At 32.6% G+C, this 5,913-nt stretch overlaps 1 non-coding gene across 1 annotated transcript; it reads right to left on the reverse strand.

Annotated features, from left to right (window-relative positions):
* Positions 1-2,438: 2,438 nt before the first annotated feature.
* Positions 2,439-2,511, reverse strand: TRNAK-CUU (transfer RNA lysine (anticodon CUU)). Its single transcript has one exon. It is a non-coding gene; the product is annotated as a tRNA-Lys (tRNA).
* Between the last annotated feature and the right edge of the window lie 3,402 nt (positions 2,512-5,913).

The following is a 5,913-nucleotide window of genomic DNA, read 5'->3' on the forward strand; positions in this document are numbered from 1 at the left end:
CGCAAGAAAAACAAGGATTTCTAATACAGTAACTTACTAACCATCACGCCGTTTGAACTCGGTCTTGGCATGGATTCCTTGCTTCATTCACATTCAAACATCTATGCTTGTATAACCTTTTATTATTACGACTCTTTCTAAAGTTTTAATCTTAAGGATTTTTCCTCCACAAAACTTTTCTTTTATTTCCATCGTATAGTCATTATATCACAAATCACGGCATTTATTGCTGGTATTATTTACAAAAATAATTCTAAATTTTCGTTTGTTCAAAATCTTAAATTTTTGAATGTTCTTCACCGAATGTTTTGAAATTGTGACACAACGTTTAATTAGAATACGCTTGTGTTTTAATGTACATATATTTTATAGATGTCACCTGTGACAGGTAAAAAAATGCATAATTTTAAAAACAGCGCCATCTGTTGGACTTAAAAGTAACATGCGCTATTTGTTTCTCTATATGCACAAACAGACCGAGCCACAGCAAGGCGTGGTGGGGTACAGCTAGTTCACAATAAAAACTTTAAAAAATCTTTCTAAAATATTTGTTACGTTAAACTTTTTCTATTGTGCTTTCCTATTATAGAATACAAAAATTTGTTCACTAAAATTTTAAATATCAAACACTTTTACCGGTGGCAGAAAGAAGATAGGTACCTATCCTTAGCCGAGATGTTTTATGCGGTCGCTTTTGAAAGCGATTTGGGCTAAAGCAAGGTGTAGGGGTCCGTATTTGTGATTCGGCTTGGGCTTTAGGGTCCCCTAAGTCATCAAGTCAGTGGGGCGAACATTATTTACTGCGGCCTCCAAAAGATGACTACCTACCGCAAGGGTAGGTCTGCCCACCTACCCTAGCAAAGTTACAGATTGGGTGACTAAGGTTTGACCGCGGCTAGGAAAGTTATATTTATAATGAACATGTTTCTCATTATTCGACTCAACATGAAAGGTCAATTAATTCCAATTCTCAAGGCAAATTTAAAAGTTTACTTGTGACAATCCAGTACCTAATTATCGACCCTCAACAATACCGATCAAGTTCTTGTAAACGTATAACGAATTCTATGATTCAGTTTTATCAATCAACCAAATACCTCGTAATTCATAATGAACATCTTAATTCAATCGACTCGGTAATCGACGAGGTAATTGGGAAGCGTTGGTATATTCACGTAAGGTATCTAGCGAATATAAAATCGAATTGCATTGTCGATTTTTTTGCAATTTTTACACGTTTGACTGAATCATTTTGCTGAAATTTGGTTACTAGTAAGTATAACGGGCCATTAAACCGTAAAATGAGTTAATTTTTGTTTAAAGTAATACAAACTATTTGATTTCAGTGGCACTTATCGCTGCGTCTTCCAACACTGTATCGAAACTGCAAACGTGAACCGCGGTACCTCTGTTGTAACATCTCCCACGATCTCATGTTTGACGACATATTAAACGAAATTACAAGGACATTACAAGAACCATAGTTTGGAGTGATCATGGAAATCTATCAGGACACTAGATAATATCACCAATAAATACATTTTCTCTCGATATACATGTCCCTGACTTAGAAAATAAAAACTGATTGAAAATGAATTTGAATGAAAGACTGCATTTCGATTTGTTGTGATTTATAGCGTAACTCTTCGATTAAAACATAAATGAATTTGCTACACTCTTTCGATAACCTGATCGCAAGTGCGGAGGCCTGTTGAGAGGAACAGCTGCGCGGCCTTTTCATACAAAACTTAAATTTGGATTTGAGGCCAAAATATATAACTTTTTTATCAAATGGTACAGCAAATATCTATAACGGTATTATCTACGATAGGCCATTAAATTTTTGTTTTAATTATCTTAGGGGCAATTATTTGTGGGTGAAAGGTAATTATTTAAATAAATAATTTTGATCTATTTACTAAACAAATACCATGAAATATGCAATAAAAATTAAATAAAAAAATTTAACCGACGTAAATTTCAATGACAAACGCCGTATTTACGTTTGAGTATATAATTTAAATTTTTATCCAAAAAACACCTTTTTTAGGCTTTTATTTTTTATTAAATTAAACAATTGGCAGGATAAAAACATGTTTTTAATAATTACAATAAACTCAAACAAATGTAAAAGTTACCTCTAAAATCAAGCAAAGTTCATTTTATTACATGTGCACATACTAAATATCCTATTATATTATTTGGCCTAATATGTTACTTCTAAGTTTTCCGCATCAAATGTGCAATAATAAATAAAAATAAAAAAGACGTTTATTAATACTATTAAAACTGACGGAATTTGATATGGTCGAATTAGCTCAGCTGTCAGAGCAATGCCCCGGCAAGTGAGAGGTAATTTTTCCTTTGGGAATGTTAAATATTGTCTTCAATTATCAAATTATTTTTTCTTAAAAAAACTTTTTGTTAAAAAAAATATTCGCCCAACGTGGGGCTCGAACCCACGACCCTGAGATTAAGAGTCTCATGCTCTACCGACTGAGCTAGCCGGGCTGGTGGCTACCGTGAGATATAATTCATACAAATGCTCGAATCATCGAAATAGATAGGCGCCTACCTTGAATACTAAGAAAAATAAGAGTTTTCTCTGAAACTAATCGTCGACCGCAACAAAAACAGATTTATCTACTGTTGGACCCATTTTTGTTTTATTGATTCCAATGTGCACGCTGGTATTTATTTTAAAATACCGTCGATAATCGGTTGTTCAATTTGTAAGTGTTATGAATGTACTCGTACCTAACGATTATTAACACTTTTTCGTATTTATTGTCATGTTTGTTTGAACCACTATATTTTTATTTTTAATAAACGCCCACCGGTTTCGGAACAAGCATCATTCCTCAGGGCAAAATATATATTATATTTATTTATTAAATTATATATTATCTATATTTTGCCCTGAAGAAGGAATGGTTGTTTATAAAAAATAAATGTATAGTGGTTCAAAGAAAATTACCTTGATTAATTTATTTATAATGGATAGCCACAAAGTTACAGATAATTTTAAAAATGTTAATTTAATATTTTAAAGATTCCTAAGTCATGAAAGAATTGATGTTGAGAAGCGAAGTATTGCTTTTACTAGGAATTCCAGACATTTTTTTTTCACATTTCATTACACTAGATCTTATCCATCGCAGGTTTGTAGTGGGACTAACTAAAAACTAAATGTGTGCTTTACTTATACATCATTTGGGTTTTCACTTAGATATTATGTAGTTAGTTAGAGGCAATAAATCGATGACGATAATCTTATAGTGACAAAATTGCCTCCTGAAATACTACAGCAAATGTAAAACTTGTTGATTTTGTAGGTCCGGGTGCTTACTTTTGAGTTTGACAGCCACCTACGGACTAGAGTCAATATAAAGATAACGTAAAAAAAACTGTTGACTTTGAAAAATGGACAATGCTTTTGATTGATTTCCCTATATTAACGTATGTACGGATTGCAGCCTTTAGAACATAATATATAAAGTTCACGTACAGTTCATGTACATTCTATATTGTTGTTGAATGTTTTTGAGCTGAATAGCTCGGTTGCGAAATAAGCTTTCAGCTTTTGTGTTTCATCCTTCCCGAAGAAAGAGTATTTTAAAGACCCGTGTCAAATCATTCCTTTCCGTAATAATACCTTTCGCACAGCTTACCCAAATATTATATAGGTCGAAAGGGAAAAAATATCACCTCCTGCGTACTTTTTTATAGATAGTTCAGTTTTAGGTAAGTAAAATATTCAACAAAAAATCCAATAATATTTTGATTGTTTTTTTTTTAATTCCTATTTTTGGAATGGAGGTTTCAGATATGCGACCATTCTTGAAACAATTTCTATCAGCATTTTATTTTTACGAATCCCCCTCCCCTCCAGAAGGCTTCCTTTCCACCAACATCATAATACTTATTACCATCTAATCTTTGCATACGCTTTACGACGACAAAATGTCTTTGCGAACGAACCGTGAAGCTATTTACATCTTAATCTTGTGTTACCGACAGCAAAATGGGTAAATAAAAACCTAATTTAAATGCCATTAAATCTAGACGAGAAAACCAGAAAGTTCCCGCCACGTCGTAGCCATGGTGAAAATAAGAACTTGATTCGTGACTTTTCTTGTGGTTTTCTTAATACAACGTTGAATCGCTACATCCCAACCTAGGTATGAACCAATTCATCACAGATTACAGTATGAATCGATTCATTTGTTTGAACGAATATACCCGTAAATTGTTTTCCTTTGTATATAAAGTAACAATATACGGTACGACATATCTAGATCTAGATCAAAGTAGGAAGTCATTCTCAATACAAATAAAAATAATGTTGAATGTAGTAGTTGTGTAGCATTCCTTACAATGCTAATTGTTTGCTGTATTGCATTATTAAGTAAAACGATCTCTTTTAACATAAAAAACTTTATAAGGTTTCCACAAACAGAAATCATTCTCAATATCAACAGCATCGCCTCGCCTCGCTTTCCGCTGACTTCATTTTAAGACGTCATTTAAGCGACATTTTAAGAGCCAACTTAGCTCTTACAGCAATCACCTATTATCTCTGAAGAATCTTAGATAATCTGTTACGTTATTATTTATAAATGATTGGTATCTTCGGCCGATAGCGAAGAAATCATACTTTTTCTATATCCATTCGTTCCTTCTGCGAATATTTTGTGTTTCAAAACACGATGCCACATCATGATAGACCATTGAAACCAACATATTTTGTGATCCAAAACATGATGCCGCGTCATGACATACCATTGAAACCAACATATTTTGTGATTTAAAATACGATGCCGCGTCATGACATACCATTGAAACCAACATATTTTGTGATTCAAAACACGATGCCGCGTCATGACATACCATTGAAACCAACATATTTTGTGATTCAAAACACGATGCCGAGTCATGACATACCATTGAAACCAACATATTTTGTGAGTCAAAACACGGTGCCACGACATGACAGACCATTGAAACCAACATATTTTGTGATAAAAAACACGATGCCGCGTCATGACATACCATTGAAACCAACATATTTTGTGAGTCAAAACACGGTGCCACGACATGACAGATCATTGAAACCAACATATTTTAAAAAGAAAACATTATATAAAACTGATTGGCTTGAAGGTTGAAATGAACTAATAATAGATACAACACAATTTTTGTTACTTATTTGAAATAGCACAGCATATTATGTGAAAAGGAAAAATTATTTAGTCCATATGAAATCATTTTAAATTAGTATCCATAAACGGTATGGAATATCCTTCAAATTCACTGAGAACTTTTCGTCTCGCATGTCTTTTCCTCTGTTACTGGCTAATTTTATACATATAATAATATCAAATAATAAAGATCTCATGAATTAGGTCTCAAACCGCAAGTGACATCTTGCTCAAGGTGAACGTTAGTTTGCGCCATTTCGTTAAATAAATGAGCGAAAAATAGTTTTTAATAATAAGAACAAAGTTTACGGATGCTGCCATCATTATTTTGAATTGTTATCATATTATGCTCATAAAGGTGAAATATGTTGGAATTTTGTCAGTAATGACAGAAAAATCTTTAGATTAAAAATTGTAAAGTCATTATAAAAGTATTAGTCATGTTAAAATAAGTGGTTATTATTTTTTACATCTATGACAATATATTTCACAACAAATCGAAAATGCAGCACCACAACGCTAAAATAAACACACATTTTCTGCTGATTTCTCTGTTTTATTTCGAAAAACGCATTTAGAAAGTGAATGTATGAATGCCATAAGATTAAAAATTCAAAAATAAATCGTATTAAGAATATATTTCTTAAGTATATCGTTATTCGGCTCACCCCAAACCTCATTCAGACTTAGCTGCCACTTTTTTCTATTTTTT

Source organism: Hesperophylax consimilis, chromosome 6 (assembly GCF_061612785.1).
Source record: "Hesperophylax consimilis isolate HC1 chromosome 6, BYU_Hcon_1.0, whole genome shotgun sequence".
Taxonomy (NCBI): domain Eukaryota; kingdom Metazoa; phylum Arthropoda; class Insecta; order Trichoptera; family Limnephilidae; genus Hesperophylax; species Hesperophylax consimilis.